The sequence below is a fragment of the Triticum dicoccoides genome, chromosome 7A, assembly GCF_002162155.2.
Source record: "Triticum dicoccoides isolate Atlit2015 ecotype Zavitan chromosome 7A, WEW_v2.0, whole genome shotgun sequence".
Classification (NCBI taxonomy): Eukaryota; Viridiplantae; Streptophyta; class Magnoliopsida; order Poales; family Poaceae; genus Triticum; species Triticum dicoccoides.
The window spans coordinates 203,354,664-203,368,130 of record NC_041392.1 but is presented as its reverse complement, the minus strand read 5'-3'; the positions used below and the strand labels follow the sequence as shown (position 1 = coordinate 203,368,130).

The following is a 13,467-nucleotide window of genomic DNA, read 5'->3' as shown; positions in this document are numbered from 1 at the left end:
ATGTTTTTCAACTGAAAACATTTTGGCCTAGGATTATCCTAACATTTTCTATGTAGTAACTGAATTTGCATTTTTACTGCAGTTTGGTATCCAATTAGATGCACCATTATTTAACTGAGAAGGTCCATGTTAGGTTAGTTATCCAAAACAATGTGAATCAACCTGTGGTTGAGTTGGTTAGGTGGACAGTGGTATCCTCAACCCATCAGGGTTCAAATCCTGATGCTCGCATTATTTCTGAATTTATTTCAGGATTTCCGGCGATGCGCTTTCAGTGGGATAGGGTGTACGTGTGTGCGTTTATAGGGGTGAGCGTATGCGCGTGCATATGAGCGCTTGTGTCTATACGGTGTGCATCATGGGCGTGCCCTCGTGCTGTCCACGTAGGATTAACGATGCGACAAAATGCTCGCTTCGGGAGGGGAAAGAGGAATTAACAGAGAAAGGGATTGGCCGGGAAAGAAAGAGAGAGCTCCTCAGATGCCGCCGTCCCCTGCGCCCACCTTCTCCTCTTCCTCACGCGGCCATCCCTCTCTCTTCCTGCTGCATCCTCTTTCTTCTCGTCCTCCCACTCCCAGCTAGGGTTAAGTCGATGGCGCCGAGGAGGAGGCAGAGCGGCAGGAGCGGGTTGGCCACGGAGATGGCCGTCCGCGGCGTCGTCCGCAGCAGAGAGAAGGGGAGGGGAGGGTGAGATGAAGAGAGGATCAGAGGAGGGAGAGGTAGAAGGCGAGCCCATGGAGAAGCGCCTGATCAGGCCGGGAATTAGGTTGGCCGAGGCGAGAAGATTCGAGCTCAGCACGCGGCGGCCATGGAGGAGGTGCACGGCCAGGAGATTCCCGTCGACGACGAGGACGTCGACATGGGCGCGGGGGCCGCCGCGGCCGCCAAGGTTCGTGATGCGCCGGTCGATGCCGCGTCTCGCTCGGCCCCTCTCCTCCTCGTCTCCGTTGTCGTCGCCGTCTTTGTTCGGCCGAGGCGACGGCAGGGTACGGGACCAGCAGCGCACCGAGCCCGCCGGCGCTCCATCTGCTCGGGCACCTGCACGGCTGCACCTGCTCAAGAAGCCGCTGCATAGCTCGCTGTCCGCGCTCGCCGGGGTACCGCCGCTCCTGTCGCTGCGTCTGGGCGCGCGGCGGGCGCTGGTCGTGTCCACATACGCGGCGGCCGAGGAGGCTTCACGGCGCACGACGCCGCGCTGGCGGGCCGGCTGCGGATGCTCCCTGCGGAGCACCTAGGGGTCATTTACGGGCGGACCACCGTCGTGTGGGCCTCCCACGGGGGCCACTGGCGCGGCCTGCGCCGGTTTCTCGCCGTCTAGCTCTTCTCGACCTCCCGCCTCGCCGCGCTCGCCGGTGACCGCCGCGCCGGGGTCGCGTCCCTCGTCCAGAACCTGCTCCACGACGCCAGCGCATGCACCGGGGGTGGGATTGTTACCCTCCGGCCCAGGCTCTTCGAGCTGGTGCTTAACGTGATGGCTTGCCGACGGCGTGCGTAGGATCCAAGAGATCGTTGAGGAGACGTTTGCAGTGAGCGGCGCGCCCAGCATCGGGGACTTCTTCCCGGCGCTTCGCTGGGTCGACCGTCTCCACAGGCGGCGCTTGTAAGTCTTCAGACAAGGCATGACGCGTTCGTCGGTGCCCTCATCGATGGTCATCGATGAACGCGCAAATGCCGGTGGCCTAGACGTGGAGAAGAAGGGCGCAATCGCCGTGCTCTTGGAGCACCAAGAAACCGATCCCGGGTATTACACTGACACCGTCGTCAAAGGCATCGTCTTGGTGAGTACTAGCATATTTTGCAAAACTGCCTGCCTGACACCAGCACCACGATGTGTGCCATTTTGGCGATCTGTGAGAGTGAGAGTGTGAGTCTGTGACAACATGGTTGCTATGCCTATGCTGACATTCAGGTACTGCTCACTGCCGGCACCGACACATCGGCGCTGACCACGGAGTGGGCGATGGCGCTGCCAGTGGCGAATGCAGAAATAATTTTCAGGTGTGGCCGAGCTTATGAAGAAGAAAAGCATGTAAAATGCAACTGACCAAAAACTGCCTAGAATATTAGATATATAAATACTTTGTGTTTCGCAAATACAACTAAAATCCAAATTTAAGTACCATATTCTATTATCCTGCGTGTACTCGTGCTCTGTTCGGCGGAGTTTTACATCATCCCCACCAGCTACGTACTTGTAGTACCAGGTTCATGTCCAGCACGTAGGTGTACTAGTCCCTTTGGTTGAAATTTAGGTGTGGCGGCTGCCAGGCCTTGCCAGATAGCTGGCTCCGCCACTGGGCGCTGCTTGTGAAGCACCCAGAGGTGATGCGGAAGGTGAGGGCTGAGATAGACGCCAACGTCGGCATGGGCCGACTGGTTGAGGAGTCGGACATCACCAACCTACCTTACCTGCAATGCGTTGTCAAGGAGACCCTTCGGCTGTGCCCGTCGGCCCAATCATCCCAGCGCACGAGGCCATGTAGGACTGCACGGTGGGTGGCTTTCATGTCCAGCGCGGCACGATGATTCTCGTGAATGGATGGGCGATCCACCGGGATGTCAATATCTGGGATGCGCCAGAGGAGTTCCGGCCGGAGCGGTTCTTGGAAAGAGACACGGTCACCACGCCCATGCTGCCGTTCGGGCTTGGTCGGAGGCGATGCCCCGGGGAAGGGCTGGCGATGCGCCTTGTCAGCTTGTCTGTGGCAGCACCCGTGCAGTGCTTTGAGTGGGATGTTGGTGAAGGCGACACCATTGACATGGCCGAAGGTGGCGGGCTGACAATGCCAATGGCTGCCGCCCCGGGAGTTTGTCAAGAGCGTGCTCTCTGCTTCCACTTGATGGGCTGCGGTCTGCGGTCTGCGGACAGGTTTCTATAGAAATAGAAGAACCTGGATTGAAATTGTGTAGCAATGGTGCACTGGTGCAGCAAGATTCCTTTAGATGATATCCGAACATTACAAGTTCATTGGATGATATTGAACATTACAAACCATTTTTTTCCACTGAATCAGTGACGGGCAACAGGCCAAAAACAGTTCGATATGACAAGTAATGAAGTAAGTTTATACAGAGTACCTTGCATTTCTGTGTGTAAAATAGAAACAGATGAAAATTACCCAAGGAAACGCCAGCAAAATCGACAATCAAAATTTGCAAAGTCGGTAAGTATTACAACCCGATGCAACAATCAAATTTTACAAAAGCTGTATAATGCAAGGTGAGAAATGATCAAGGTCATACAGAACTTGAGTTTCTAGCAGCAGAAAAATCTTCTGATTCAGAGATCGAGAAATGCTCTTATGATTCAGAGATCGAGAAATGCTCTGATGGTTAACATGAGTGCTTTGATTCAGAAATTAACGCTCTTTTATTGACTGGTGATTTCTGGATTTAGACACAACAAATATACCTCTGGCCTCGATAAAACTACAATACACACAATCAATATGAAAAAAAAAAACCACAAGGAACAAGTTGAGGCACGCAAACAGATATCTTTGCTTGTAAGAATACATTCTTTACGTGTATTGCTTTTGCACATCTCTATCTTAAAGTTTTAGATACTTGCAAATATGTATGTACTTTGAGCATGATGGAATAATACCCCTGATACAAACAAGAAAGTGGATGGGGCGCCTTTCCAACCCGGCACCGCCTCAACTTCCTCTTAGGCGGCGCCACCGGGTGGCGCCCCAACTACTAGTTAGAGTGCAAAGAGATGCTTCAATGAGGGTGTGCCAATTCTCAGCTAGGCGCTTTTGTAGTTGACATATTAGATGTTATACTAATAGGAAGCTAGATAACCCGTGGCCTGTACAATATCATAATTCAAAAATTACAATATTCAGTGCAACTGTTGCAGTTTCATATTCACATTCTTTTCATAAAATTGTTGTTTGCTGGCAGATTTGTCCCTGACTACAGGTTTAGAGACCTTGTGCTTCTCATCTACACTTACTTACCATGGCGATATACTTGCGCAAATGACAAGAGGAAATGGTTTTTTACAACGTGTTATTATGTCCTTCATGATTTTATCGGTAAATTGCCGCCCCTTTGTTGTATCGTTGACTCCATCTATTGAAGACATTGAAAGGTCTTTTTTTACTTCATCCAATTTCCTTAGTCGTGTGTCAAAATGTTGGGATATTAAAAATCTTGCTCTGGTCATAGCCAGTGGAGGCAATGACAAAAGTGGTTAGGCGAGCCAGCAGATGGAGGAGCCTGGCGGAGTCGAGGGGTAGACGGACAAAATGAGACATTGAATTGTATATTTATGGTCAATATATAATCAGGCTCTAGATACTCTTTTTGTTAATGAATCAACTCCAGTTTCAACATCGCTTAGTGGGAATTGATGTTCTTGATGAGTCGCCTCCAGTTTAAGTATCTATTGGCCGAAATTATTTTCTAATTGATTCTCGGATACAAATGAGGGTATCTTCTAATGCAATTCATGACGATTACATACCTCTTCTCTTGCATGCGATTATTATGTAAAAATAGAGATAAATGTGAATATATATCTTCTAAAGGTCTTGTGGGGCTTGCTAGAGAGGCGGGAGAAACACATCATGGTAAGCATTTAGAGTGGTTGCTAGAAGGCATGTGGTGCTCTGGGGGAGAATGTCTGGCGTGATGTAGTAGATCACATGAGAGGAAAACACAGATTTCACCAACGTCATACAGCTAATGGTAGTGATGTTATTTCCCTTCCATGGATACATAGGTCTCGGCATTGGATACCATTTGATGGGTGCGTGCTGGAGGCTGACGTTGTCCATCGTCGTAGCGGCGTCGACGATGACAGAAGGTTCTGACAAGTTCAGTGCATTGATTGTCCTGAAGATGGGACTGCGAAACAAGGCGGCGACGGATTCTACAGTGTGCGCATGTCGCGCATGCTGAGGGTGTGCTAGACTGGTTGGTGCTCCCGACTAGCCGGCGGCCGGCTTGGTGAGGCCACCAGAATTTTTGGTGTGCGTGGGCACGAGGTCAGGGCACATCATCAATCTTGTAGGTAGGGTGAGAGCTTTCGCAATGCATTGATCTATGTATTTATTTTGTACGGCCTTGTTAAATAATGCAATAAAGATGATTGTGTGCATCACGCGATGCAGTGATCGGGGCAATCCTCATTTTCAACAAAAAAAAAATCACCAGGGATTTGAAATGGGGTGTCCCTGTCCCACACAAGAAGTACGAGGATAAGGTTTTCCATCTAAGCACGCAGAGATTCATTGGGTTTATCTCTCTCTCTATGTTTATAGTAATGTCCGTCCATGTGATGAATGTGTTTAGGTGTTCTACGTCTGGTTTGATGCGTCGATTGGATATATTTTCATCACCGCATGCTACCCACCCGAGTGAGAGAAATGGTGAAATATCTCAACTATGAATAAGGTATCACATAGGTTTTGTGTTTTCCCCATCTTGAGGTCATTCGTTCCTCTTATGGTCTTGAGTGCCTCATGTTAGAGATTTGCAAAGTCTTCAGCAACGACACCAACACAAATATTCCTACTGATTTTTCTCGGTAACAAACGACTGATATCCCATATGCTTATTTTCTATATATTTTCTGCAACTGTTCATATGCACATATTTTAGTCTATGACCAGAAAGAACATTGGTTCTTGTGCACATTGTCTGCCTTGTACGATGTTCATATTTTTGAGACTTGGAGGTTTGTTCAGAAAGGTTGGAGGGCTCGAAAAGGAGTTGACATCTATAGACCTTCAAGGGTAAGTCTGCATTAACCTATGAAATTCAAGTCTGCTTTTGTATATTGGTCGGAATCCTATATGTGATAACTTCATTAATTTATTCCTGAGTTTCTTAGTTAATTTACATCTGAGTTTAACATCTATTTGAGCATGGCTCTTCCGTGTTGGTTTTCTGTTCCATGAAATTTGTTTCACCAAGTTTGGAATATGTTGGGACAGGTCACTATAGGCCTATTTGACCTTAATGTCACTACAGCGCACAGGTCGAGCAACATGGGCCGACCCAAAATAACTTGCTATGGTTTGCTTGATTTTTTCGATCGCCTTTTGCTGCTGGTGATCTCGTCTCGTTTTTTGTTAATTAAAAACGGTGAAACAAAAAATGTTAACAGAATTAAAAATAAATTCAAGTATTTGTTTTTTCACATATTTAAAAATGTTAATGAATTCGTAAAAATATTTAAAAATAAGGTGTTTTGTTTTTCTAATGAATTTATAAAATATTCATGAATTTTTGAAAACAATCATAACTTTAAAGAATGAGTGTGAATTTAAAAAATTTCATGAATTTTAAAAGGTATACATGGATTTAAAAATTTCATAAATATTAAAAAATGAAAAAAAGAAAGAAAAAGAAAAAAAATGTAAACTAGATGGGGGGTTCAACAATACTCTCCTGCATAAGCTGGCCTACAACCTAAAGCTGCTCGATGGGTGTGTGCACGTTGTACCAAGTGTACAACATTTCCTATATGGCGACCGTTCCGCCATTTTACACGCACCGGAGCTAACGCTCGCACCCCCTTCCTCCACACATTGAATCTACATGGGCCGGCCCATTAAAAGGTATATGAGGGAGTTGTATTACTACTTTTGGGAAGCTTCAAGAAGCTTACCAGCCTTTTTTCCTTTTTACGCACTGTTTTTTTCTGGATCGGTTTTGTTTGGTTTTTCTTCTTTTACTATTTCTTCTGCTATTTTCTTCGTTGTATTCTTTTTCAATGAACTTTGTTTTCTCCTTTTTCCAAATAGATAAAAAAATTAAAAATATATTTTTAAAATGGATGAACTTTTTTCAAAATAGTGAACATTCTACTCAAAATCGATGAATTGTCTTCAAATTTGTGAACTATTTTTCAAAATCAATGGACTGTTTTTCAAATTCATGAACATTTTCAAAATTTGATGAACTCTTTTCAAAATTGATAAAATTAATTCATGAACTTTTCTCAAATTTGCTGTTTTTTTTAAAACCAATGAACTTTTGAAAAAATCATGAACTTTTTTCAAAATGCATGAATATTTTTTCATTTTTTGCAAACCTTTTCATGTTTTGAACTTTTTCAAAATTCATTTTTTTATTTTTTCAAATATTTTTTTTCTCGAATACGCTAAGCTAGCGTATCATTGCATTGATAGAAGGAGAGAACAAAGTACATGATTGGGAATTATAGCCTCGTGCACACTAATGGCGAGCCCATGATCCCAGTGAGAGCATAGGGCAGGGGGTTGCTCAGCCCCAAAGATTACAAGTTCAGGTTACAAAAGTACGCGCAGCGAGTCCTCGCGCTCCCGCGGTGGCCCAAGAGCGAGCTTCATCTTTGATCGCGGCGATCAGGGAGGAGGAGGAGGGGGTAATCTTGTAGAAGATGATCGCGTTCCGGTGTCGCCAAAGGGACCATGCAGTGAGGGAGGCTATGGTGGCGAGGCCTCGGCTCCGTGCAGCCGGGAGGAGGAGAGTGGCTTCAGAGAGCCAAGTAAAGTAGCCGGTGTTCCCGCCCGGTGGAGTAGTTGTCGGGGAGCACCACGAGAGAATTTCATATACTTTGTTGATAGTGGACAAGCATGTGAGCTCAGTCTTGGTGGTTATTACCCCAGGTTGTTATTGGTGTCGTGCGGAGTTTGAATCCTGGTTATCCCATATACCGATTAGAACTATTTTGCAGTTTTTCTCTTCGCGTTTGCTTTTCTTCAGTAGGTTGCTGGCCAGCCCTCTACGCTTCCCTTGCGAGCACCGGCAGCGCTAACCAGCACTTGCTGCGTTGAATAGGACCTCCCCAAGTGCACTGTATTCGGTGCACTAATAGGATTTAGCTCGTCCGCTCACTGGTAGCTAAATGGGCTGCCAACAATGCAACCATTTGAAAATGGTACAATTCCCTTTTTTTCCATTTCAAACTAGCATAAAATATATTAATTATCGTATCTTTAATTAATTAAATATAAGAAAAAATGGTGTACTGATTTTTTTGCTGACTTGCTGCACGCGATACTTGACTGCATCTCCTTATTGAAGCTTGCCATTGGACGAACCAAAACCTATAGAATACATACATGTATACATGTAATGAATACACTTATACCCGATTAAATCTTCGAAGAAATTGCATAAATATACACATAGAACTAATGTAATACAAAGTAACAATGTCTAGAGGATTTTAACTAATACCCACAAGTCTGGGATCTCTTGCCCATGGCTCCCTCCATAGTGTAGATGCTCGAGCTGTATGAACTCTTTGAAATCAACATGAATAGCAAAGCATATCGACTCAATGATTAGACATGTATAGAACCCCAAATCAAAAAGTTGTAGACTAGTTATGTAACGCCCCAAGACCGGAGCTTCAGATGCCTTCCATGGGTTCCGAGATTCCTTAGTGTTTTTTTGGTTCGTTGCATTCATCATTGCATCATGTGCATTGCATCATGTCTTCATGCAACCCGTTTTAAAACTCAACCAAATAAACCGTATGGATCTTCGATCCATTTAAACCGAGGGAATTCACATGATGAGTTCTCTTTATAACATACCCTTCCAATATTAGGGAGCTATGATAAATAATCCATTCTTATGGAATCACCTAAAACACATTTGCAAAATTTCCCCATGCCTTTGTTATCTCGCTTCTTGACCTCGAACTTTGTCCGTAAATTCTTTCGTCATTTTTCGGAGCTCCACCAAAAATCCGAACATTTTTAGACCTTCCTAACCCTCACTTCCTATTCGAACCATTTGATTTTAAATCAAATGAGTTTGAATTTAAACTTTAAAAAATGCCCACTCCATTTTTTTGGATCGTACACATTTTTGCGAGTCCGGGAATATTATCTGCATGCGCTAATTCTTTCCCTAACCTCTCCCTCTTTCTTTTCTTCTCCACTTTTGTTTTCTGCTTAGAAATAAGAGAGAGAGAGAGAGAGAGAGAGAGAGAGAGAGAGAGAGAGAGAGAGAGAGAGAGGAGAGCCCAGCAGGCCGGCCTCTAGGGCCCATCCCTAGGCCCAGCCGCGCCCCTGCCTAATCCCTAGGCCAACTGCACCTGGGCCGCCCAACTTCCCGCACCAGGCCCACCTAATCCTAACCCTAGGCCTGAGCGAACCCCCATCTCCCCGATCCCCTGGTCCTCTCCCTCTCATTCCCACCAGTGCCGTCAAGAGGGGATCTCGATCCCCATCTCCCTCCAGCGCTCTGCTCGAACCCCCCTCCTCTCGCTCTCTTCCTCACGCTCCAGGGAGGTGCCCCGAGCCCTCACACTCTACCCTCGCGCGCGAGCTCAACCTTGACCCGCCGAGCGCCTCTTCCACCTGCACCTCGTCGCGCCTCCCTCTGCTGCCACTCTAGCTGCTCGCCTTGCGCCTCTGCACCGCCGTCTCGCCATGGCGCCCGGACCGGCCTCCTGCGCACACATAGAGGGACGGCGCCCTTGCCTTCGTCCCCGGCCGGCCTCTCCTTCCTCCGTCCCGTTCGCCTCCTTCCTCAACCACGCCGGCCACCGGAGCCGTTGCCGGCTGCTGCCCTCCGTCGCGCCATCCATCCTTCCATCTCCCTGTGCCGCGCCTCGACAACACGGAGGCCCGAGCTTCGGCTGGGAGCAGCCGCAGCTACGTGGCGCCCCGCCACCAAGCAGTCGTGCATCAACGGCCATCTCTCCTCCACCATCAGTGCCCGGCGACTCCGTTCCGTGCCTTGCTGCTGCTGCTGCTGCAGGCCATGAGCTCTCCGGCTACCGCAGGAACGCCATGGTCAAGACCACCTCCGCGAGGAACGCAAGACGCATCCTCCGTGCACCCCCGCTTGTGGCTGTTAACGTCAAGACCATCTCGGTTTTCGCCAAGCACCGCCCCACCAGCAAGTACAACTACACCACATTGATACAAGTCCCACTACCGTCGCCTCCGGAAGCCTCGGATCCATCAAGTCCCTCGACGACAAGTGCATGACTATGCGGATTGTACCAAGTACCCCTTCGAGTTGACGGGATCAGCAAGTGTGAAACACCAAGTACCACGACGACCATCGACATGTACCCCTACACCACACGGAAATGCCAAGTACCCCTCATGTCGGCAAGACCCGCAAGTCGGACCCCGAACGATCGACGACTCGTGGACTATGTACAACTACCGTCGCCCCGAGGACGTTGGATTCATTAAGTACCTCACCGAAAACGAAACGTATACCGCTACCGTCGCAAGAATCGAGACCGACAAGTCCGAAGATGCAACTACCACTCTGAACCATGTACGACGACCGTCGTCGAAGACCCGTGTAACGCAAATGTCAAGTTCAACTACCGTGGCGTGAACCGCTACTTCCCACGACGACCCCGTGAACAACTACTTCCCCTTCGACACGTGTACCCCTACCGCTGAACTCGATCCGTTCCGATAATGCACGCTTCAAAGGTATAACCTCGAGATGACCGTCCGAGAACAAATGCTTGTGTGGTATGAGATGCATGTTTGGATGTTGTATCCTCCCGCGAACGTTATGTTGGGGAACGTTGTAGAAAACAAAAAATTTCCTACTGTTTCACCAAGATCCATCTATGAGTTCATCTAGCAACGAGTGATCGGATTGCATCTACATACCTTTGTAGATCACGCGCTGAAGCGTTCAAAGAACGGGGATGAGGAAGTCGTACTCGACGTGATCCAAATCACCGGAGATCCTAGCGCCGATCGGACGGCACCTCCGTGTTCAACACACGTACGGTCAGCGTGACGTCTCCTCCTTCGTGATCCAGCAAGGGGGGGGGGGAGAGGTTGATGAAGATCCAGCAGCACGACGGCGTGGTGGTGGATGCAGGGGTCACCGCAGCAGGGCTTCGCCGTTCTACTACGAGAGGGAGAGGTGTAGCAGGGCAGAGGGAGGCGCCAAGACTCAAGGGTGCGGCTGCCCCTCCCCCCCCCTTTATATAGGCTCCCCTAGGGGGGCGCCGACCCTAGGAGATGGGATCTCCTAGGGGGGCGGCGGCCAAGGGGTGGAGTGCCCCCCAAGCCAGGTGGGGCGCCCCCCCACCCTAGGGTTCCCAACCCTAGGCACATGGGGTGGGCCAAGGGGGCGCACCAGCCCACTATGGCCTAGTTCCCCTCCCCACTTTGGCCCATGGGGGCCTCCGGGATGGGTGGCCCCACCCGGTGGACCCCCGGGACCCTTCCGGTGGTCCCGGTACAATACCGGTGAACCGCGAAACTCTCCCGATGGCCGAAACTGCACTTCCTATATATAATTCTTCACCTCCGGACCATTCCGGAACACCTCGTGACGTCCGGGATCTCATCCGGGACTCCGAACAACTTTCGAGTTACTGCATATTCATATCTCTACAACCCTAGCGTCACCGAACCTTAAGTGTGTAGACCCTACGGGTTCGGGAGACATGTAGACATGACCGAGATGGCTCTCCGGTCAATAACCAACAGCGGGATCTGGATACCCATGTTGGCTCCCACATGCTCCTCGATGATCTCATCGGATGAACCACGATGTCGAGGATTCAAGCAACCCCGTATACAATTCCCTTTGTCAATCGGTATGTTACTTGCCCGAGATTCGATCGTCGGTATCCCAATACCTCGTTCAATCTCGTTACCGGCAAGTCACTTTACTCGTACCGTAATGCATGATCCCGTGACCAGACACTTGGTCACTTTGAGCTCATTATGATGATGCATTACCGAGTGGGCCCAGAGATACCTCTCTGTTATACGGAGTGACAAATCCCAGTCTTGATCCGTGTCAACCCAACAGACACTTTCAGAGATACCCGTAGTATACATTTATAGTCACCCAGTTACGTTGTGACGTTTGGTACACCCAAAGCACTCCTACAGCATCCGGGAGTTACACGATCTCATGGTCTAAGGAAAAGATACTTGACATTGGAAAAACTCTAGCAAACGAACTATACGATCTTGTGCTATGTTTAGGATTGGGTCTTGTCCATCACATCATTATCCTAATGATGTGATCTCGTTATCAATGACATCCAATGTCCATAGTCAGGAAACCATGACTATCTGTTGATCAACGAGCTAGTCAACTAGAGGCTTACTAGGGACATGTTGGTGTCTATGTATTCACACATGTATTACGATTTCCGGATAACACAATTATAGCATGAATAAAAGACAATTATCATGAACAAGGAAATATAATAATAATCCTTTTATTATTGCCTCTAGGGCATATTTCCAATAATCTCCCACTTGCACTAGAGTCAATAATCTAGTTACATTGTGATGAATCGAACACCCATGGAATTCTGGTGTTGATCATGTTTTGCTCTAGGGAGAGGTTTAGTCAACGGATCTGCTACATTCAGGTCCGTATGTACTTTACAAATATCTATGTCTCCATCTTGAACATTTTCACGAATGGAGTTGAAGCGACGCTTGATGTGCCTGGTCTTCTTGTGAAACCTGGGCTCCTTGGCAAGTGTGATAGCTCCAGTGTTGTCACAGAAGAGTTTGATCGGCCCCGACGCATTGGGTATGACTCCTAGGTCGGTGATGAACTCCTTCACCCAAATTGCTTCATGCGCTGCCTCCGAGGCTGCCATGTAGTCCGCTTCACATGTAGATTCCGCCACGACACTCTGCTTGCAACTGCACCAGCTTACTACCCCACCATTCAAAATATACACGTATCCGGTTTGTGACTTAGAGTCATCCAGATCTGTGTCAAAGCTAGCGTCGACGTAACCCTTTACGACGAGCTCTTCGTCACCTGCATAAATGAGAAACATTTCCTTAGTCCTTTTCAGGTACTTCAGGATATTCTTGACCGCTGTCCAGTGTTCCTTGCTGGGATTACTTTGGTATCTACCTACCAAATTTACGGCAAGGTTTACATCAGGTCTGGTACGCAACATGGCATACATAATAGAACCTATGGCTGAGGCATAGGGGATGACACTCATCTCTTCTATATCTTTTGCCGTGGTCGGACATTGAGCTGAGCTCAATTTCACACCTTGCAACACAGGTAAGAACCCCTTCTTTGACTGATCCATATTGAACTTCTTCAATATCTTATCAAGGTATGTGCTTTGTGAAAGACCTATGAGGCGTCTTGATCTATCTCTATAGATCTTGATGCCTAATATATAAGCAGCTTATCCAAGGTCCTTCATTGAAAAAATCTTATTCAAGTAGGCCTTAATGTTGTCCAAAAGCTCTATATCATTTCCCATCAAAAGTATGTCATCTACATATAATACGAGAAATGCTACAGAGCTCCCACTCACTTTCTTGTAAACGCAGGCTTCTCCATAAGTCTGCGTAAACCCAAACGCTTTGATCATCTCATCAAAGCGAATGTTCCAACTCCGAGATGCTTGCACTAGCCCATAAATCAAGCGTTGGAGCTTGCACACCTTGTCAGCATTCTTAGGATCGACAAAACCTACCGGCTGCATCATATACAATTCTTCCTTAAGGAAACCATTAAGGA

At 47.8% G+C, this 13,467-nt stretch overlaps 1 pseudogene; it reads left to right on the top strand.

The window, feature by feature from the left end:
• The first annotated feature begins 449 nt into the window (after positions 1–449).
• LOC119334516 lies at positions 450–4,314 on the top strand (annotated as a pseudogene).
• Positions 4,315–13,467: the final 9,153 nt, after the last annotated feature.